We start from the raw sequence: 22,960 nt of genomic DNA, 5'->3' as shown, positions 1-22,960 counted from the left end.
GTTGGCAGAAAGTTTGATTACACGTAATTTATTGATTATTTATTTTTTAAAGTTAGTGCTCATTGTGTCAGAAATCTTGGCCTACACCAAGATTGTAAAGACATTCTGTGTGTTTTCCTAAGAATTTTATAGTTCTGCTTTGTTTTAAAAGGATAGGTCTATTACATCTCTGCTTCTAAATTCATCGGCACCATTTTTTCATAATATAGCCTTTATTAGTTAAATATCTGAGAATCTGTAGTGATGAGTGATATCTGTAGAATCTATAGTGATAATTCTCTATTTTGTTCCTGATACTGGAAATTTGTATTTGTTTTTTTCCTTTTCTTTTTAATTAGTCTTTCTATGGGTTTATCAGTGTTAATAACTTTTCAAGGAAACAGCTTTTGACTATTGATTTTTTCTGTTGCTTGTCCATTTGTTATTTCATTTATTTCCAAGCATTAATACTTATTTATTTTTATTTTAATTCCTCTTCTAACGCCAGCTTCACAAACTATGGCAATCCTGGGGCCAAAGAGGTCTGTGAAAATCTCTTTGCTGTATAGCTGCCGGATTTTTGGAATGCTGGGGAATTCTCTTTGCTATTCAGTCTTGTATTCTGCTTGCTGCAACTCAGCTGTCTCTTGTCTTGTACTGCCCTCAGCCTCCAGAGGCTACTTCAGTGAAGGTGGAGAGTGCTTCTGAGGGATTTATCTCAGCTATCTGGCCCCAGTACGATCCTTAAGGAACTGCTGTCTTGCACTGGATAAAGACCTGGAGTGCCTAGGAGGAATCTCTGTCACCTCTTCTCTCCTACCACTGGCCTTTTAGTGGGATGTTGCCTTGCACTAGGGAAAGGTCCAGCATGCTTCCGGAAGAATATGTCTTAGCTCCTGTCCTGTATTTGGTCTGTAGTGGCCATCCTTGTGTGCTTGTAAGGACTGTTGGGAAGGAGTAGGTGGGTGGATGCAGGTTTTCTCTGTGGCTGGGACTTCTCAGTACATGATGTCTGCCCATGCGTGGCCATTGTAAGTTTGCTGAAAGTTCAGTTTGTTTCTCCTGACACATCTATGGCAGATTGTTTCTCCTCCTGCCATTCTACCAGGGGTGAAGTTAGCTGCGGGTCTATTCTTTCCTTGAAAAGGCTCAGTCTTTTCTAGAATTTAGTTCACATAGGCTTCTTTGTTTTCTTAGCTGTATGATGAGTTTCAGGAAACTGTGATTTTTATAGATTAGCTGGTTTATTCTGGTTGTTAGTTTGGAAATAAAATTCTCTTGCAACTCATCCTAACTAGAAGTGGGAGTTGGGAATATTTATTTTTAATATTCATTATTTAATGGTTGTGCTTAAGTGTATTATTTTAATAGGTTTTCTTTTCCAGAGGTAAGACTAATGACATAAGTTCTTCAACAAGTTGTTATACTTGTCTGGAGAAAAATTAACAAAATAGATGTATAATAACTTACATGCCATGGACACATGATAATTGGGGGAAAAAGGGCACTTTTCCTGCTTTCTGGGTCTTCTCTTATTATGAGTGTAGCTAATGTTTTACAATAAACTTGAGAGGCAAGGGATAATATCCAATCTTGACAGACAATAGGAAAACTTTTATGTAATTTGAGTTCTGTAGGAAAATGATTGCTGGGGTGGAAATTATGTTTAAAATTTCGGCTGTACTACTTTCTAGCAGTGCCAGTTTCTGCAGGTTATTTCACTGCGCTGAGCCTCCTTGACTATATAGGGGTGATTGTTTCAACTTCACAGATATGTTATAATGATTAAATCAAACAGCATATGTGAAATGTGTAGGATACTGCCTGGTGCTTAGTGCTCAGTAAATGTGGTTGTCCACACAACCATTCTTCCAGTCTCCTGATTCTTGTTCCTTTTCGTTTTCCATTATTCGATGCCTGTGACACTGTTGAGTATGGGGATTACTAGGGGCTGTTATGATTATGCTTAAGAGATATGCTAAAAATATTTTAGTCTTCATTTAGTCCTGTTCTTAATAAATAAATTCTGTGTACATTTCATCTAAATTTGATTTTTAATTTAGGTTGTTTGCAGGATTTCAAATGGCTGTAGGCTTTTCAAATAAGCTTCAATTTCCTTCAGAGATCAAATATACTGTGTTTGCAGTGTAGCAAGAATGTTGGCATTTTCAGTCTCACCTAGACGTGAAGCATTGTCATTGCCTGATAGCATTCAACAGAGGATAGCATTAGCCATTCCTTCTTTTAGCTTCTAAGGTGCCATATTATATCTGGGGTCAGCTGAAGTACTTGTCATAGTCACAAATGCTGAATTATATTGGGAATCCTCTTAAGTGAGAGAATTCACAGTATTATCTATATTAGCTTTAAGGATTTAATAGATTGTAGCAATAATACACACTTTAAAAGCATAGGCTTTGAGTGAATGTATTTTAGTGTTTTGCAAATGACTGAGGGGCAATACAGTGGCTGGCTGAGAGCAAGTCATCAAAAAACCTCCAAAAATCACCACATTTTCTTGTTTACATACTTTTATTTTAGTTTTCATTCATCCTTTAGGTAATCAAAACTTTTTGTTTGTTTTTTGTTATTAGTAGTTTGCTCTTTGAAATTTACCTGAAGAGTTAATATTGAAAGCAGTTGAATAGCCTGTAGACCCAATTTGCATTTTCTATTCTTGCTATTCATTCATTATTCCTACCATAATCACAATATATGTATTCCTCATCTATTAACCTTTGTACATCAAGATGATGATGTTACCGTATGTTTTATCCAGTAGTAAATTGTTGCATTGTTTCTACTAATCTTATTATGAGCAACTGTGTCCATTTGTAAGAAAAAGTCGGCTAAAGGTTTGATGAACTTGAAATAAGAGAAGTGACTGAGCTACATCAACCAAAATCTTTAGCCACACATGCATTATGCAGTTGCTACATATTGATTAGACAGATAAATTGTCCCGCATAATACAACATGTTTTTGTGCATTCATTTACTGTATTGTTTTCAAATATTGTATTTGTTCAACTTTTTCTTCCTCTCTCAGGGACTGTTTCCAAAATGAGTGAATTATAGTTCTTTGGCTTCACTGTGGCTGTTACTTGATTGATTAGAGATTATGGCTTTGGATTATGAGAGAATTTTGATGGACTTTTTTTTTGTCTCTTTTCGAGTTTAAAAAGTATTTTAAAGTACTTTGGCAATGGTGTTTTGTTGAAGTTTGATACCCTCTTACTTTTCTTCTTGTATTTATGCTTTGATTTACCTAATTCTAAAAAGATTATTGCTTTTTAGATATTTAATATTTTCAAGTGAAACATAAAATGATAGACTTTCATTGAAGAAAGGGACTTGAGCAATTATTATCCTCTCTGAAACTTTCAGTTCATAGCCAGGAAAGTAGGACCAGAGAAGGAGGTCAGAAGACTGATTAATTAGTAGCAAAGCCCAGATTTCCTGACTTCAGTTTGGTTTTCCTTTTGCAGTCTGCCACAATGTCTCTAGCTATTTACTAGCTACTCTTGATTTTCCTGAGAATAAGTCCTGGAATGAGAAGAACAGTGTGTTAGAAAATTCTTTTGGAATTTAAAAGTGTGAAAGATTATTGAAAAGTAATGAGTTACTTGAGGCATGACAGTGCTATTTTATTTCTATCTTTATCAAATTTATTGTTTAGAGCACTGAGAATCACTATTATCTTACAGTAATGAAGAAATAATAAAAATCACCATGTTGAAGTATGAACCCTGATATTCATATTTAAAATTTAATAGAATGGTAGAAATCCTGCTAAGTGGCTGATGCTTAAGACTAGAAATATTCTTAGCTGGAAATCTAAACTTCAGTGCAAAACTACACAAAAGCAGTATTATCGAAGTAAAATTTCTTAATTCATTGACCACCTGAAATAATAAATATTTATAGTCTGCAGGTAGCTGTCAACTTCTCTTTTGAATTGCTTCTGTCTTCACAGCATTGGGCACAGCAGGACATCTTCCCCATGGCAGCATCTAGCACCTGGCACATCACAGACATGAGAGTTGGATTACTCTTCAGTTTTTTTTTTTATGATCTGGGTCTTGTTACCTCCTGCCTTGATCATTATAACTTCCATTTATCATCTTAGTCCCGAGTCTCTCACCTGTAAGTGTTGAAGTGGATAAATGCTTTTTTACTTTTCTGTGTGAAAACGGAATCTTAAGGCTTAGATGAATTTGGCAGTTTTCAAAAAGGGATTCTTTCATGCTTTTGTGCTTGAAGTTAAACTATAGTGTATCAAAAATGGTATTTCTTCCAGGGTTTGCCTTATGAGGTTGTGCTCCAGCATAGCAAGTTTTCAATAGATAACTTCAACCTGACCTCAGAGTTATATTTCTGCTTGCTTACATAATCTTGTTGCAGTTGGTAGACCAATTATACATGAGGCCATTTAAGGTTTACTGGACACACTGAACTCTTACCCAAGCAATTAGGGCCCACAAAAATTTCTGTAAGAATTACAACATTGTGCTTTTAAATGGTGAGTTTTGACATAAAATCCACAGGAGGAGAGAATTTTTTCCTTTAGTTTGTAAATAGTTTTGAGGTTTGAGAAATTCATCAGTGTCATAAATGATAGCATGGAAAAACTGATTTTTGTGTAAATATAGATAATATAGAACATCATTGCAGCTATTTGTCAATTTTAGTGAATTAGTGACAAAAATTACACAAAACTTCACTGGGAAAGTGTTACCTAAGAGTCCCCTACTTAATAGAGTTAGGGCTTGGGAAAAAAATCAAAGATGCAGGGCTGCCGCTACTTAAGATCTGCCTTATTTTCAATAGTTGGACTAATTGCCTCTCATTATGAAAGAATTTTCTTTGAGAAAAGGGTTACCTTTGAGATTTCTTTAGATGTATTTTTTTTTTTTTTTTGAGACGGAGTCTCACTCTGTCACTCAGGCTGGAGTGCGGTGGCACAATCTCGGCTCACTGCAACCTCCGCCTCCTGGGTTCAAGGGATCCTCCTGCCTCAGCCTCCTGAGTAGCTGGGACTACAGGTGCGTGCCACTACGCCTGGCTACTTTTTGTAATTTTAGTAGAGATGGGGTTTCACCATGTTGGCCAGGCTGGTCTCAAACTCCTGACCTCATGATCTGCCCGCCTTGGCCTCCCAAAGTGTTGGGATTGCAGGCGTGAGCCACCGCACCTGGCCTAGGTGTATTTTTAAGAATAGAGTCCTTAAAAGGTGGAGGCTCATCAACGTTTAAAGCCCTTGAACGTGTTCTGAAGTATCCTGTAGAGTCTCTATAGCAATCTTTATCCAGTGTGCCTACTTGTTCTTTTATCTTCTTTTTCCCAGGCACCATATTCAAGAAGGATTCAATATTTTTGATGCATTTTATTACCTTTTTTTTTTTTTTTTTTGAAAGAGACCGAGTCTCACCTTGTCACCCAGGCTGGAGTGCAGTGGCGATCTCAGCTCACTGCAACCTCTGTCTCCCAGATTCAAGTGACTCTCCTGCCTCAGCCTCCCCAGTAGCTGGGATTACAGACGTGTGCCACCATGTCCGGCTAATTTTTGTATTTTTAGTAGAGTCAGGGTTTCACCGTGTTGGCCAGGCTGATCTCAAACTCGTGACCTCAGGTGATCTGCCCACCTTGTTGTCCCAAAGTGCTGGGATTACACGCGTGAGCCACCATGGCTGGCTGCATTTTATTACTTTTTATTTTCTGCTTACTTCCTCTTGTTGCTTTCTGCAACTTTCATTGCAGATGTATAATTTTAAAAATTAATTTATTTTTTAATTGACAAAAATTGTATATACAGTTATGTGTTGTTTAACAACAGGGTTGTCTTCTGAGAAATGCATCATTAAGTGATTTCGTTGATCCTTGTAACATCACAGTGTGTACTTACACAAACCTACATGGTATAACTGAGGGGTCCAGTACTGGTCTGTGGCCTATTAGAAACAAGGCTGCACAACAGGACGTGAGAAGCAGGCAAGTGAGCAAAGCTTCATCTGTATTTACAGCTGCTCCCCCTTGCTTGCATTACCACCTGAGATCTGCCTCCTGTCAGATCAGTGGTGACATTAGATTCTTATAGGAGGACAAACCCTACTGGGAACTGTGCATGCAATGGATCTAGGTTGTGCGCTCCTTATGAGAACCTAATGCCTGATGATCTCTCACTGTCTCCCATCACCCCCAGATGGGACTGTCTAGTTGCAAGAAAACAAGCTCAGAGCTCCCACTGATTCTACATTATGATGAGTTGTATAATTATTTAATTATATATTGCGATGTAATAATAAGAGAATAAAGTGCACAATAAATGTAATGCATTTGAATCATTCTGAAACCATTCCCCTCCCCCCAGTCTGTGGAAAAATTATCTTCCCTGGTATCAAAAAGGTTGGTGACTGCTAGTATAGCCTACTAAACACTTAGGCTATATGGTACAGCCTGTTGTTCCTAGGGTACAAACCTATACAGCATGTTACTGTACTGAATACTGTAGACAGTTATAACACAATTGTTACACAATGGTAGGTATTTGTGTATTGAAACATTGAAAAGGTAATGCATTAACTACAGTGTTATGACACTATGACATCACTAGGTGATAGAAATGTTTCAATTCCAGTATAATCTTATGGGACCATCATCTAATATGCAAACCATCATTGCCTGGAACGTCATTATGTGGTGCATGACTGTATTTATGGCGTACAACATGTTTTGATATATGTATATATTATGGAAGGGCTAAATCAAGCTAATTAACATGTCTGTTACCTCACATAGTTATCTTTTTTGTGGTGAGAACATTTAAAATCTATTGTCTTAGCCATTTTCAAGTATGCAATGCATTGTTAATAACTATAGTCACTATATTGTACAATAGATCTTCTGAAGTTATTTCTCCTAACTGAAATTTTGTATCCTTCAACCAACATCTCCCCAATGCCCTCTACTCCCAGATGTACAATTTTCGAGCTATGTAATGTGCTAAATAGGCTTCTGTGGATCCATGTGGCAATTTAGTCACCATTAAAGACATTGTTTAAATGAGAAAATGAATTCAAATAGTAAACCCCTAACTTAAAAATCACATTTTTAATGCCTATATAACACAAATGATAGAGAAATAACACACTTAATATACAAGTATCTCTTGTAAATTGATGAGAAAAACCATGTGATCCAGTAGAAAATAAATGAAGGATTTAAACAGGCACAACATAAAAGAGGAAATTCAAATGACCAATAAACATGTGAACGTGTGTTCTAACCCTGCTTAATAGCTAGAGAGATGGAAATTATATAGCAAGATAGTAGACTTTCATACATCACTTGGGCCAAAATTTAAAAATATCGTAATGTCCAATACCTATATAGTTTCAGGGAAATGGCATTTTCATACATTGCTTAGAGAAATATGAGTTCATATGACTTCTTTAGAAAGTAATATTGGAGTAGCGATTAAAATAAAAAGTACATCTTCTGACGTTTCTTTTTTATGCTCTATCCATTAAGAAAAAAAATCAGTACCTAAAAAGGGATAAATGTACACATTATGTATTACAGCATTTTGGTGTTTGTGGTAGAGACAAAAACCAGAAGCAACCTGAGTCTATCAGTGGAGGAGCCATTGAATAAATTATTGTGTACCCACATTGTGGAATCTTCTGTGGCTATTAAAAAAGAATAAATTAGACTTACATCTTTGTACCCAGAGAGTGTTATAGTTAAGCAAAATAGTACAGATTTCAGAGTGGCATATAAGATATGATACCACTATTGTTAAAAAAAAAAACCTGAAACAATTTGAAACACCTTTACAGGTCTATTACATGTCTATCTGTTTAGAGAGAAGTGTGGGAGGAGCACTGCAGGCTCTTAACTTTGACTTCCTTGTAGGGCATTGGGTTAAGAGTGGGGCTTGAAAAAGACCATTTATATATTTTTCTTTTTACATTTTTGAATTTTTAAAATTATAGTAAGCATGTATTACATTTGTAATTTTTAAAATAGCTAATAAAAACCTCATGTTTAAACGCAACTTTTATTAAAATAAAGAATGCATCTATTATAAGTTCTAACCACTTTTTCTATGACCTGACCCACAAAAATAAGTTCATGCTTTATGTTTAAGAAATTTGGACTCATTTTATAGGACCTGAAAATTCTTGGTTCTTTTGAGATGTGCTCATAACAAAAGGTCATTCCTTGTTTTTTTTTGTTTTTTTTTTTCTTTTATTATTATTATTATTATACTTTAGGTTTTATGGTACCATTCCTTGGTTTTATTTTATGTTTGTGGTTGTCATTGTCATAAATATGACTAGCTATACTAAGCCTAACAAAGGTGCCTTCAGCAAATTATAATTTAGCAATGCCTAATACATAAGCACTTTAGGAGGCTGAGCTGCAAGTTGAACTTTGGATATTAAATTGTGATCTATTGACCAGCCACACTATCCTGAGGTATGTCACCCATCATATTGCTCCTTTCTGTGCGTGTCAGTTCTTTGCTTCCAGTATGGCTGTTATTACTTTGCAGTATGGTTTTTCAAAACATAAGAAGTATAACTTTTTGTTCCTGTTACATATATAAAACATAATCAACATAAAAAACTTGGAAAACATTGAAAAACACAAAAGATAAAACCAGAATTGTCCGTAAGCCTAAATAGACACTATTAATATTATAATATATGTAATTCTAATTTTTAAAAACAGTATTATTAGGTATAACTGACATGCAATACACTGCACATATTTAGAATGTATAATTTGATGTTTTTACATATGTATATAACCAGGAAACATTACTATAATCAAAATACTGATCAAATTTATCTCCCCAAAAAGCTTACTTGTGCCTCTTTGTAATGTTTCCTGGTGCCTCCATTGCCTAGGAATCATTAATCTGCTTTGTAGATTTATTTGGATTTTCTAGAATTTTATATAAATGGAGTCATACAACATATATACTTTTCTGTCTAGCTTTTATCACTCAGCATAATTATTTTGAGTTTTTTTTCTTTCTGAGTGGTATTCCATTGTATGGATATATTACAATTTGTTTCTATATCCGCATGTTGGTAGACATTTGGGTTGTTGCAGGCTCTTAGAAATAAAGCTGCTCTCAACATTGATGAACAAGTCTTTGTATGGACATAGGCTTTCTTTTTTCTTGTGTAAATACCTACATCATGCGGTAGGTGTTTAACTTTTTAAGAAATGCCATTCTGTTTTCCACAGTGGTTGTATCATTTTACATTTCCACCAGCAGTGTATCAGAGTTCCAGTTCCTCTGTATTCTTGCCAGCTCTTGGTGTGGTCAGACTTTTGAATTTTAACCATTAAAATAGTTATGTAGTAGTATCTCACAGTGATTTTAAATTGCATTTCCTAGTGACTAAAGATGTTAGGCATCTGTTTGTGTGTTTATTTATCATTTTTATATCTTTGGTACAGTATCTGGTCAAATCTTTGCCTACATTTTGGGTGGGCTGTTTGTGGTTTTGTTTTGTTTTTTTTTTTTGAGTTGCTTTTTCTTTATATATTCTGGATATAAGGACTTTATCAGATATAAGATTTGCAAATATTTTATTCTAGTCTATGACTTATCTTTTTCTCTCCTAATAGTGTTCTCTGAAGAGCAAGAGTTTTAAATTTTAATGAAGTCCAACTTATTAAGTTTTTACTTTTATGGATTGTGCTTTTGGTGTCACCTAAGAAATCCCAAAAAATCTTTGTTTAACCGAGGGTCACAAAGACTTCTTTTCTCATTTTTTTCTAGATGTTGTTGTACTTGTGCATTTTACATTTGTGTCCGTCATCCTTTTCTGAGTTAATTCTTGTATGTGGCATAGGGTATCGGTCAAAGTTTGTTTTTTGCATATGGAAATCCAGTTATTTCAGCTCCATTTGCTGACAAGACTATCCTTTCTTCACTGAATTGCCTTTGTAGTTATGTCAGAAGTCTGATGTCTTTGTGTATTGTGAGTCTGTTTTTAGACTCTGTTCTGTTCATTGATCTATTTTTCTGTCTTGACATCAGTGCCTCACTGTTTTGACTACTGTAGCTTTACAATTAGTCTGGAAATCAGATAATGTTAGTTCTCCATCTTTGTTCTTTTAAAAAGTTGTTTTGGTTATTCTAAGTTCTTTGCATCTATATGTGATTTGTAATCAACTTGTCAATTTATAAAACAACAAAAAAGCCTGCTGGGATTTTTAATGGGGATTGCATTAAATCTGTAGATCATTTTAGAGATAATTACTATCTTAATATTATTGAAACTTCCAACTCATCAACAAGATATATTTCTCTATTTAGATCTTTAATTTCTCTCAGCAATGTTGTATTGTTTTCAGTGTACAGGTCTTGCATATGTTTTGTCAGCTTTATGCTGAGTATTTCATACTTTTTGGTGTTATTGTAAATGATATTGTACAATACAATGTTATTGTAAATGATATTTATTGTAAATGATATTACAATATCATTTACAATAAATGATAATGTTTAACTTAAACATAGAAGTACAGTTGATTTTTGTATACTAATCTTGAATCTTCAGGCCGTGCAAAACTCACTTATTAGTTCTAGACCTTGTTTTTGTAGATTGCATCACATTTTCTATATAAACAATCATGTCTATAAATAAAGACAGCTCTACTTTTTCCTTTCCAGTCTGGATGCTTGTGATTTCTTTTATGTGTTTACCTTATTGCACTTGCTAAAATCTCTTTAATATGTAATTTATTGTGTAAAACATTAAAATATGTTGAATAGAAGTTATGAGAGAGAACGTCTTATTCCGGATGTTGGGGGAAAGGACTTTTAGTCTTTCATTTTTAAGTAGGTTAGGTAAAGGTTTAGATGTTCTTTATCAAGTTAAGGAAGTTTTCTTCTATTCATAGTTTGCTTAGAGTTTTTAATCTGGAAGAGATGTTGGATGTCATTAAGTGCTTTTTCCGTGTCTTTTGATATGATATTGTGTTTTTTTCTTTTTCTTTCTTTTTTTTTTTTTTTGTTTATTAATGTGGTGAATTACATTGATTGATTTTCAGATGTTAAGCTAACTTTTCAACTTCTCATTCCTGGGATAAGACCCTCTTGGTAACAATGTGTGAGTCTTTTTATATATTATTGGACTCAGTGTGTGAACATTTTGTTTAGGATTTGTACATTTCTATGAGGGATATTGATCTGCAGCTTTCCTTACTTGTCATGTCTTTGTCAGATTTTGATTATGAGGGTAATACTGACCTCATACAATGAATTGGGAATAATTTCCTCCTCTTCAATTTTCTGAGTGAATTTGTATAAAATTGATGTTTTTTCTTAAATGTTTGGTAGAATTCATCAGTGAAGCCATCTTGGCCCAGGGTTTTCTTTTCGGGAGGTTATTAACTGTAAATTCAGTTTCTTTCATAGATATAGTCATTCAAGTTATCCCTAATTGTGTCAACTAAAAAAGGAGCTGACTCTTTTAAGGACTTTGTTCATTTCTTCTAAGTTGTGGAATACATTAGCATAAGTGTTTTTTTTTTTTTTTTTAACAATATCCACTTATCCTTTTAATATCTGAAGTATCTGTATTTTCTGTTTGTCTGTCTCTCTCTCATTCATGATGTTGGTGAATTGTGTCTTCTCTCTCTTAATAGTCTGACCAGAGGTTTGTCAATTTTATTGTTAGTCTCAGAGAACAAGCTTTTGGTTTCATTCATTTTTCTTTGTGTTTTTGTTTTCTATTGCATTGATTTTTAAGCTATGATGAATATTATTTTCTTTCTTTGGATCTCATTTTCTCTTCTTTTTCTAGTCTCTTAAGGCAGAAGCTGAAGCCATTAACTGGAAACACTTCAGTTTTCTCAGGATAGGCAATTAGTGCTGTAAAATTTTCCCCAAGTACAGGTTTAGTGGAATGCTAAAATTTTTGATACATTGTTTTCACTTTCATTCAGTTCAGAAAGCTTTGTAATTTCCCTTTTAATTTCTTCTTTGCCCATGTGTTAGTTTTTTTTTTTTAATTTTGTATATGTAACATATAACATGATGTTATGGGATATATATAGATAGTAAAATGGTTACTATAGTGAAGCAAATTAACATATCCATCATCTCACATAGTTACTCATTTTTTTTTGGTATGGCAAAAGCAGCTAAAAACTACTCATTTAGGAGGAATTTCAGTACAATTTCAGAGTACAATTTTATTATAGTCCTCATATTGTACATTAGATCTCTAGACTTGGTCATCTTACATATCTGCTATTTAAATACTCTGACCTGTATCTCCCCATTTCCTACCCACCCCTACCCCTGGTAACCAATGTTTTTTTCCTATATCTCTGTATTTTTGACTCCCCCTGCACCCCACCACCCCAACCAGATTCCACATGTAAGTGAGCTCATGTAGGGTTTTTTTTTTTTTTTTTTTTACCCTGGGTCTGGTTTATTTCTCTTAGCATAACGTCCTCCAACTTCATTCATGTTGTGGCAAGTGGTAGGATTTCCTTCTTTTTAAAGGCTCAATAATAAATATTCTTTTTTTTTCCCCCCTGAGACGGAGTCTCGCTCTGTCTCCCAGGCTGGAGTGCAGTGGCGCAATCTCGGCTCACTGCAACCTTCGCCTCCTGGGTTCAAGCGATTCTCCTGCCTCAGCCTCCTGAGTAGCTGGGACTACAGGCATGCACCACCACGCCCATCTAATTTTTGTATTTTTAGTAGAGACGGGGTTTCACCACGTTGGCCAGGATGGTCTCAATCTCTTGACCTCGTGATCCGCCCACCTCGGCCTCTCAAAGTGCTGGGATTACAGGCGTGAGCCACCGCGCCTGGCCTAAATATTCTATTGTATAGATATACAAGCTGACCATCCCTTATCTGAAATGCTTGGGACCAGAGTTATTTTGGATATCAGATTTTAAAAAATTTTTGAATATTTGCTTATACATAATGAGACATTGCGGGGATGGGACCTAACTCTAAACACAAAGTCCAGTTGTGTTTTATGTATATCTTATACACGTAGCCTGAAGGTAGTTCTATTTTTCCCTTGGGGATGCTGAGTAAATTGGGTGTTGAATGCCTGCTTTTTGACTGCGACCTATCACATGCAGTCAGATGTGTGGAATTTTTCACCTGTGGTGTCATGTTGACACTCAGAACATTTCAGATTTTAGAGTATTTTGATTAATGATTTTGGGATTAGGGCTGCTCAACCTGTATCATGGTTTCTTTATTCATTTATCCATTGGCATTTTGGTTGTTTCCGTATCTTTGCTATTGTGAATAGTGCTTCAACGAACATGGAGTACAGATATCTTTATGAGGTGATTTTATTTCCTTTGGGTATATATCCAGAAGAATTGCTGAGTCATATAGTATTTCTAGTTTTAATTTCTTTAGAAATGGCCACATTGTTTTCCATTATGGCTGTACCAATTTACATGTCTACCAACAGTATGCACTCTTTTCTCCACACCCTTGCCAACATTTATCTTTTGATTTTTTGATAATAGCCGTACTAACAAGTGTGACGTGGTATCTCATTGTGGTTTTGATTTGTATTTCCCTGACTCCTGATTTAATGATGTTGAGCACCTTTTCATATACCTGTTGGACATTTTTATACCTTCTTTGGAGAATTCAAATCCTTTGCTCATTTTTAAATTGGGTTGTTTTTCTACTATTGAATTATATGAATTCCAAATTATATAAATTCCAAATTTATAATTTGGATATTAGCCCCTCACCAGATATATGGATTGCAAATGTTTTTTTCCTAATTGATAGGTTACCTTTTCATTTTGTTGATTGTTTTCTATGCTGTGCAAAAGACTTTTAGTTTAATGTAGTCTCACTTATTTGTTTTTGCTTTTGTAGTTTGAGCTTTTGGTTGAGATATCAAAAAAAAATCATTGCCAAGGCCAACGTCCAGGAGCTTTTTTCCAAGGAGTTTTATATTTCAGGTCTTACATTTAGAGTTGATTTTTGTATATGGTATAGGATAAAGGTCTGATTTCATTCTTTTGCATGTGGAAATCCAGTTTTCTCAGCACCATTTATTGAAGAGACTATCCTTTCCCTATTGTGTCCTTGATGCCCTTGTCAAAAATTGGTCGACTGTTTATGTTTGAATTTATTTCTAGGCTCTTTATTCTGTTATACTGGTCTATGTATCTGTTTTTTTGTTTGTTTGTTTTTTGTTTTTTTTTTTTGCCAGTGTCATACCTTTTTAAAAACTGATACATACTGGTTGCACATATTTCTAGGGTAAGTGTGATATTTTGATACACACATAATTTGTAACACAGGGCTGAGCGCAGTGGATCGTGCCTGTAATCCCAGTACCTTGGGAGGCCAAGGCAGGAGCATTGCTCTAGCCCAGGAGTTCAAGATCAGCCATGGCAACATGGTGAGGCCCTGTCTCTATAAAAAAATTAATTAGCCGGATGTGGTGGCACACACCTGTAGCCCCAGCTACTTGGGAGACTGAGGTGGGAGGATTGCTTAAGCCTGGGAGGTTGAGACTGCAGTGAGCTATGATTGTGCCACTGCACTCCAGCCTGAGTGACAGAGCAAGACCCTATCTCAAAAAAAAAAAAAAAAAATTTAAAGTCAAGAAGTGTGATGTTTCCAAGTTTGTTTTTCTTTCTCAGAAATGTTGGCTATTTGAGATCTTTTGTATTTTTATACATATTTTAGGATTGTTTTTTCTATCTGTGAAGAATGCCATGGGGATTTTGAAAGGTATTGCATGGAATCTGTATACTGCTTTGGATAGTATATACATCTTCACAATATTAATGGACATGGGATATTTTCCATTTATTTGTGTCCCTTATGTTCCTTTTTATTCCTGAGGCATCTGTTGTAATGTTTTTACTTTCACTTTTTATTTATTTGAGTCTTTTTTTTTTTTCTTAGACAAGCTGAAGGTTTATCAGTTTTATTTTTTCAAAAAACCTCTTAGTTTTGTTGATTCTGTCTATGGTTTTTCTGTTTTCTATTTGATTTATTTCTGTAATGATCTTTATTTCCTTTCTTCTGCTAACTTTGGGTTTAGTTCTTTTTTTCGAGTTCTTGAGGCAAAATGTTAAACTATTCAGAATCTTTTTAATGTAGGCATCTATTGCTATAAACTTCACTCTTAGAACTGCTTTTGCTGCATCCCACAGGTTTTGGCATGCTGTGTTTCCATTGTCATTTGTCTCAAAATATTTTAAAATTTTAAAATTTTCCTTTTGGTTTCTTCTTGGCCCAGTGGTTGTTCAAGAGCATGTTGTTTAATTTTCACATATTTGTAAATTTTCCAGGATTCTTCCTGTTACTGTTTTCTAGTTTCATATCATTATGATCTGAAATGATACTAGATATGATTTCAGTTTTCTAAATTTGTTAAGACTTGTTTTCTGGGCTAACATGGACAATTTTGGAGACCATTTCATGTGTGCTAGAGATAAATGTGTATCCTGCTGATGTTGGATGAAAAATTTCAAATATGTCTGTTAGGTTTATTTGGTCTAAGGTTCAATTCAAACTCAGTATTTCCTTATTAATTTTCTGTCTGGTTGATATATCCTTTGTTGAAAATTGAGAATTGAAGTCCTCTATGATTATTATACTGCTCTCTATTTATCTCTTCATATCCATTAATATTTGCTTTAATGTATTTAGGTGCTACAATGTTGGGTGAATATATATTTATAATTGTTATGTTCTCTTGAAGAATTTACTCCTTTATTATTAAATAATGACCTTCTTTGTCTCTTGTGACAGAATTTGACGTGAAGTCTCTTTTATTAGATATTAGTATAGCCATTCATGCTTTCTTTTGGTTACCATTTCCATACAATATCTTATCTTCTTCCATCCCTTTACATTTGGCCTGTCTGTCCTTAAAGCTAAAGTGAGTCTCTTGTAGGCAGCATATAATTGAATTCCCCTCTTTTTTTTAAATCCATGCAGCCACTCTTAGATAATTTATTTACATTCAAGATAATTATTGATGGGTAAGGACTCACTGTTTCCATTGTGTTATTTGTTTTCTGGCTGTTTTGTAGATCCTTTGTTCCTTTCTTTCTCTGTTGTTACTCTCTGTGATTTGATAATTTTCTATAGCACTATGCTTTGATTTCTTTCTCTGTATTGTTTTTGTATCTGCTATGCTTTTTTGTTTTGCAGGTACAATGAGGCTTACAGAAAACATCTTATGTTTTATGTAATTTTTACATAAATTTTACATAAATTTTTACATAAAACATCTTATTATGTTTTGTTTTTTTTTTGAGAAGAGACAAATGGTTTATTTGGTAACAAGGAATAAAAAGAAATTCTTAATTCCTTGTCTCTCTTCTGATGGCTGAATGGAACTGTGGTAGTCAAATGGAAAGCAACACACAAGAATTCCCTTGCAGACCTTGATCTTTTGCAGATGTGCAAAGATGCTTGACTTATACAACTTGCAATTATTATTTTCTAGACAGAAGTGCCAGCTGTTGTGCTTTCCAGCGTATCAGTGGTTGCTGCATTCTCCTTGTCTTTGGGTTTCATAGCAGGAAATAGAAGTACTTCCTTGATGTTGTTGGAATCTTTTGAGAAAAATGGTGACTCAGTCAATGCCCATGCCCGTACGTATTCCAGGGCGGTACAGAAGTTTTCATCTGTGAAATAGCCTCATCCTCACCTGTGGCCTTGGCTTTGGCCTGTTCTTCAAAAACCCGCTGCTGTGGCACAGGATCATTCAGCTTAGTTTAGGCATCGCATATCTCTTTCTTCATGACAAGCAGCTCAGAGTGCTTGGACAGATTCTCTTTAGAGCAGTGCCATTTGCCATAGTGCTCATTATCTGTGGATGATCACAGATTAATGTAGGATTGATGCAAATCACTTCCAGGAACTCCCCTACAAGCTTGTCAAGGAGCCTGGCTGTGGTCCAAGGTAGAGGGCATTCAACAGCTTTTGCCACACAGATATCATTGAGAAGTTTGCAAGTTTCATCAGTTTCAAAGAGGTTAGTTTCTGGCAGCTTTACCCCCAGGGCTTTCTCAAGTTCTACCATGCTGATTCTCTGGAAGGGTGGGGTGAAGTCAGTTATCATAGGCCTGGCCCTATGGGCCATCTGGGTGGTAGCTGACCTTGTAACTGCCTGTAATATGCTTCACCATCCCTGAAACCATCTTCTCTGTGATTTCCAAGAGATTGTAGTAGTCTGCATAGGCCATGTAGAACTCACAGGTGGTGAACTCAGGATTGTGCCTCAAATCAATCCCTTCATTCTGGAACTGGCATCCAGTTTCATAAATCTGCTTGGTGCCACCAACCACTAGCATCCTATGATAGAGTTCTGGAGCAATTCTCATGTCCAGCTCATTGTCATAAGTGATGAAAAGCTTGGCCACAACTCCCCCTGGGATGATATTCATCATGGGAGTTTCAATCTCTAGGAATCCCAGTTCATCCAAGAAACTTCTTATACGTGTGATGGTCTTAGAGCAGATGATAAATTTCTGCTTCACAAAATCATTTAGTATCAAGTCCAAGTATTTCTGACGATACCTGGTTTCCTGGTCTTTGAGGCCACAGTGAAGATGAGGTAACATATGCATGCGGGGAGACAGCAGTGTGATCTCATAAGGAATGATGCTCAGCTCACCCTTCTTGGTTTTCCCGGGGTTCCCCTGAACTAATTATGTCTCCTTGATGCAGTTTGTTATTAATATGAATAAATTCTAATGATTTATAATTTCTGGGATTCACCATGACTTGCAACTTGACCCCCTCTCCTTGAAGGTCACAGAAGATGAACTTTCCCTCAGAAGCTCTTTTAGCATGGATCCTACCTGCAACCTTTAAGGTGACATCATTCAGGTGACCCCCAGGCTGCTAGTGACTATATTCTTGGATGAAGTCATTGAGTGAGATGTCTGCATGGAACTTGTGTGGGTATGGGTGTTCCCCATTGACATTCAGTTGATAAACTGCCTGACTGTGGATCTTGTAGTATTGATTTGGGTCGAAGCTCTTCTCCTCAGTACCCACACCACTGTCAGTGGTATGGTTGGTGACAGCAGCTGTGGCCTGGTTTAGCTATTTCTCACTGAGTTCTTTCTGCTTGGCCTCCTCCTCTGCCACTTTCTTCTTGGCTTTCAGGGATCTCTTCAGCTCATTCTTGCTCAGTTTTGGCTTGCTACCATCCACTTTCACCTCAGCCCTCTGTACCACTGCCACCTTTACAGAAGTCTCCACCCAAAAGTCCATCTTATAATTGACTATTTTAAGCTGCTAACAACTTAACTTCTGCCACATACAAAAACTCTAGACTTTTACGCACTCCTCAGATTTACATCTTTTTATATTGTGTGTTCCTTAACAACTTATTTTAGCTTTAGTTATTTTTGACTGAATTGACTTTTAACCTTCATAGTAGAGATATGTGTGATTTACACACTGTTTACAGTATTGGAGTATTCTGGATTTGATTATGTATTTACCAGTGAGTTTTATACTTCAATATGTACTCATAATATTAATGACCATTCTTTTATTTCCACTTGAAGAACTCCCTGAAGCATTTCTTGTAAGGCAGGTCCAGTGATGATGAATTCTCTCAGTCTTTGCTTGTCTGGGAAATACTTTATTTCTCCTTAATTTCTGAAGGACAGTTTTTCTGGGTGTAGTATTTTTGACTGGCAGTTTTTTTCTTTCAGTACTTTGAATATATTATTCCATTCTCTTCTGGCCTGCATGGTTTCTACGGAGAAATCTAATAGTCTAATGGGGATTCCCTTATATGTGACTTGATGCTTTTCTTTTGCTGCTTTTAAAACTCTCTGTCTTTGACTGACAGACTAATTATAATGTACGTCGGAGAATACCTCATTGGATTAAATCTGTTTGGAGGCTTAAGCTTCATGAATCTGATGTCCATATATCTTCCAATACTTAGGAAATTTCAGCATTTATTTCGTTAAATAAGCTTTCTGTCCCTGTCTTTGTCTCCTCTCCATCTGAATATCCCATAATGTATTTGTTCACTTAGTAGTGTCCCGTAAGTCCCATGGGCTGTCTTCACTCTTTTTCACTCTGTTTTCTTTTTCTTTCTTTTTTCTTTTCCTTTCTTCCTTCCTCCCTTCCCCCTGCTTTTCCTTCCTTCCTCTCCTCTCCTCCCCTCCCCTCCCTTCCCCTCCTCTCTCCTCTCCTCCTGTTTCTGTTTCTTTTGACTGGGTAATTTCAGAAGAGCTATCTTCAAGTTCAGATATTTTTGGTTTTGCTTGATCTTGTCTGTTTTTGAAGCTCTGTCTTGTATTTTTTATTTCATTGACTGCATTCTCCAGTTCCAAGATTTCTATTTGGTTCTTTTTTATGATATCTATCTGTTTGTTGAATCTCTGAGGTTATAAATTGTTTTCCTGATTTCATTGAATTTTCTATCTGTATTCTCTTATATCTTGCAGAATTTCCTTAAGATTGTTTTTTCGAGTTCCTTTTTAGGCCATTTGTAAATATCCATTTCTTTGGGGTCAGTTACTGGGGAATTATTATGTTCTTTTGGTGGTGTCATGTTTCTTTGCTTTTTCATTTGTGTGTGTGTTTGTGTTTGTTTGTGTTCTGATGCTGATTTCTGTGCATTTGATAGAGCAGTCACCTCTTCCAAACTTTACAGAGTGGCTTTTGTAGGGGAAGACTTTCACCTGCAGATGGGCCTGAAGATACTGGTTGGGCACGTTGGAGCAGTGGTGTAGTCTCTGTGCAGCTACAGCTTCTTTAGTTGTGATCAATTTCAGCAATGACTACAAGTGTCTTGGTGGTCTAGGCTGCAGGAGTTTGTGTCAGTGATGGTGGCAGCATAGGTTGTTAGGGTCCTCAGTGGCCAAAGCTTCAGGGATCCTCCTGTTCTTGTCTTTCCCACAATGGAGAGTCTTAGATGAGGGTATCTCTCTTGATGTCTGGTCTGACACAGCCCACAGGCAGATGCAGCAGCATGGGGATCTGGGTCACAGGTCCGGAATTCCTAGGCCCGGGGTCTTACAAAATTACTGAAACACTATGACTTGAGGTGTTGGTTCACTTTCCAAGGCAAAAGTGGATACAGTTCTCCCACAAAGCTGAGGTCTGTTTCTCTGAAGCACTTTCTTTTTTTTTTTTTTAATTATACTTTAAGTTTGAGGGTACCTGTGCACAACGTGCAGGTTAGTTACATATGTATACATGTGCCATGTTGGTGTGCTGCACCCATTAACTCATCATTTACATTAGGTATACCCCCAAATGCTATCCCTCCCCCCTTCCCCCACCCCACAGCAGGCCCCAGTGTGTGATGCTCCCCACCCTGTGTCCAAGTGTTCTCATTGTTAATTTCCCACCTATGAGTAAGAACATGCGGTGTTTGTTTTTCTGTCCTTGTGATAGTTTGCTCAGAATGATGGTTTCCAGCTTCATCCATGTCCCTATAAAGGACATGAACTCATCCTTTTTTATGGCTGCATAGTATTCCATGGTGTTTATGTGCCACATTTTCTTAATCCAGTCTATCATTGATGGACATTTGGGTTGGTTCCAAGTCTTTGCTATTGTGAATAATGCCGCAGTAAACATATATGTGCATGTGTCTTTATAGCAGCATGATTTGTAATCCTTTGGGTATATACCCAGTAATGGGATGGCTGGGTCAAGTGGTATTTCTAGTTCTAGATCCTTGAGGAATTGCCACACTGTCTTCCACAATGGTTGAACTAGTTTACAGTCCCACCAACAGTGTAAAAGTATTCCTATTTCTCCACATCCTCTCCAGCACCTGTTGTTTCCTGACTTTTTAATGATTGCCATTCTAACTGGTGTGAGATGGTATATCATTGTGGTTTTGATTTGCATTTCTCTGATGGCCAGTGATGATGAGCATTTTTTCATGTGTCTTTTGGCTGCATAAACGTCTTCTTTTGAGAAGTGTCTGTTCATATCCTTCGCCCACTTTTTGATGGGGTTTTTTTTTCTTGTCATTTTGTTTAAGTTCTTTTTAGATTCTGGATATTAGCCCTTTGTCAGATGGGTAGATTGTAAAAATTTTCTCCCATTCTGCAGGTTGCCTGTTCACTCTGATGGTAGTTTCTTTTGCTGTGCAGAAGCTCTTTGGTTTAATTAGATCCCATTTGTCAATTTTGGCTTTTGTGGCCATTGCTTTTGGTGTTTTAGACATGAAGTCCTTGCCCATGCCTGTGTCCTGAATGGTAATGCCTAGGTTTTCTTCTAGGGTTTTTATGGTTTTAGGTCTAACATTTAAGTCTTTAATCCATCTTGAATTAATTTTTGTATAAGGTGTAAGGAAGGGATCCAGTTTCAGCTTTCTACATATGGCTAGCCAGTTTTCCCAGCACCATTTATTAAATAGGGAATCCTTTCCCCATTTCTTGTTTTTGTCAGGTTTGTCAAAGATCAGACGGTTGTAGATGTGTGGTATTATTTCTGAGGGCTCTGTTCTGTTCCATTGGTCTATATCTCTGTTTTGATACCAGTACCATGCTGTTTTGGTTACTGTAGCCTTGTAGTATAGTTTGAAGTCAGGTAGTGTGATGCCTCCAGCTTTGTTCTTTTGGCTTAGGATTGGCTTGGCGATGCGGGCTCTTTTTTGGTTCCATATGAACTTTAAAGTAGTCTTTTCCAATTCTGTGAAGAAAGTCATTGGTAGCTTGATGGGGATGACATTGAATCTATAAATTACCTTGGGCAGTATGGCCATTTTCATGATGTTGATTCTTCCTGTCCATGAGCATGGAATGTTCTTCCATTTGTTTGTGTCCTCTTTTATTTAGTTGAGGAATGGTTTGTAGTTCTCCTTGAGGAGGTCCTTCACATCCCTTGTAAGTTAGATTCCTAGGTATTTTATTCTCTTTGAAGCAGTTGTGAATGGGAGTTCACTCATGATTTGGTTCTCTGTTTGTCTGTTATTGGTGTATCAGAATGCTTGTAATGTTCGCACATTGATTTTGTATCCTGAGACTTTGCTGAAGTTGCTTATCAGCTTAAGGAAATTTTGGGCTGAGATGATAGGGTTACAATCATGTCATCTGCCAACAGGGACAATTTGACTTCCTCTTTTCCTAATCGAATACCCTTAATTTCTTTCTCCTGCCTGATTTCCCTGGCCAGAACTTCCAACACTATGTTGAATAGGAGTGGTGGGAGAGGGCATCCCTGTCTTGTGCCAGTTTTCAAAGGGAATGCTTCCAGTTTTTGCCCATTCAGTATGATGTTGGCTGTGGGTTTGTCATAAATAGCTCTTATTATTTTGAGATACGTCCCATCAATACCTAATTTATTGAGAGTTTTTAGCATGAAGGGCTGTTGAATTTTGTCAAAGGCCTTTTCTGCATCTATTGAGATAATGATGTGGTTTTTGTCTTTGGTTCTGTTTATATGCTGGATTACATTTATTGATTTGCGTATGTTGAACCAGCCTTGCATCCCAGGGATGAACCCAACTTGATCGTGTCAGATAAGCTTTTTGATGTGCTGCTGGATTCGGTTTGCCAGTATTTTATTGAGGATTTTTGTATTGATGTTCATCAAGGATATTGGTCTAAAATTCTCTTTTTTTCTTGTGTTCTCTGCCAGGCTTTGGTATCAGGATGATGCTGGCCTCAAAAAATGAGTTAGGGAGGATTCCCTCTTTTTCTATTGTTTGGAATAGTTTCAGAAGGAATGGTATCAACTCCTCTTTGTACCTCTGGTAGAATTCGGCTGTGAATCTTTCTAGTCCTGGACTTTTTTTGTTGGTAGGCTATTAATTATTGCCTCAATTTCAGAGCTTGTTATTGGTCTTTTCAGGGATTCAACTTCTTCCTGGTTTAGTCTTGGGAGGGTGTATGTGTCAAGGAATTTATCCATTTCTTCTAGATTTTCTAGTTCATTTGTGCAGAGGTGTTTATAGTATTCTCTGATGGTAGTTTGTATTTATGTGGGATCGGTG

At 36.3% G+C, this 22,960-nt stretch overlaps 1 protein-coding gene and 1 pseudogene across 2 annotated transcripts in view; one reads left to right on the top strand and one right to left on the bottom strand.

Annotated features, from left to right (window-relative positions):
- The window catches only part of VWA8 (von Willebrand factor A domain containing 8), a 393,780-nt gene that overhangs the window by 18,732 nt on the left and 352,088 nt on the right, over window positions 1-22,960 (top strand). The gene's annotated exons all lie outside the window — the stretch shown is intronic.
- LOC129011907 (lysine--tRNA ligase-like) lies at window positions 16,458-18,255 on the bottom strand (annotated as a pseudogene).

Source organism: Pongo pygmaeus, chromosome 14 (assembly GCF_028885625.2).
Source record: "Pongo pygmaeus isolate AG05252 chromosome 14, NHGRI_mPonPyg2-v2.0_pri, whole genome shotgun sequence".
Lineage (NCBI taxonomy): Eukaryota > Metazoa > Chordata > Mammalia > Primates > Hominidae > Pongo > Pongo pygmaeus.
This window is presented reverse-complemented; position numbering and strand designations above follow the sequence as displayed.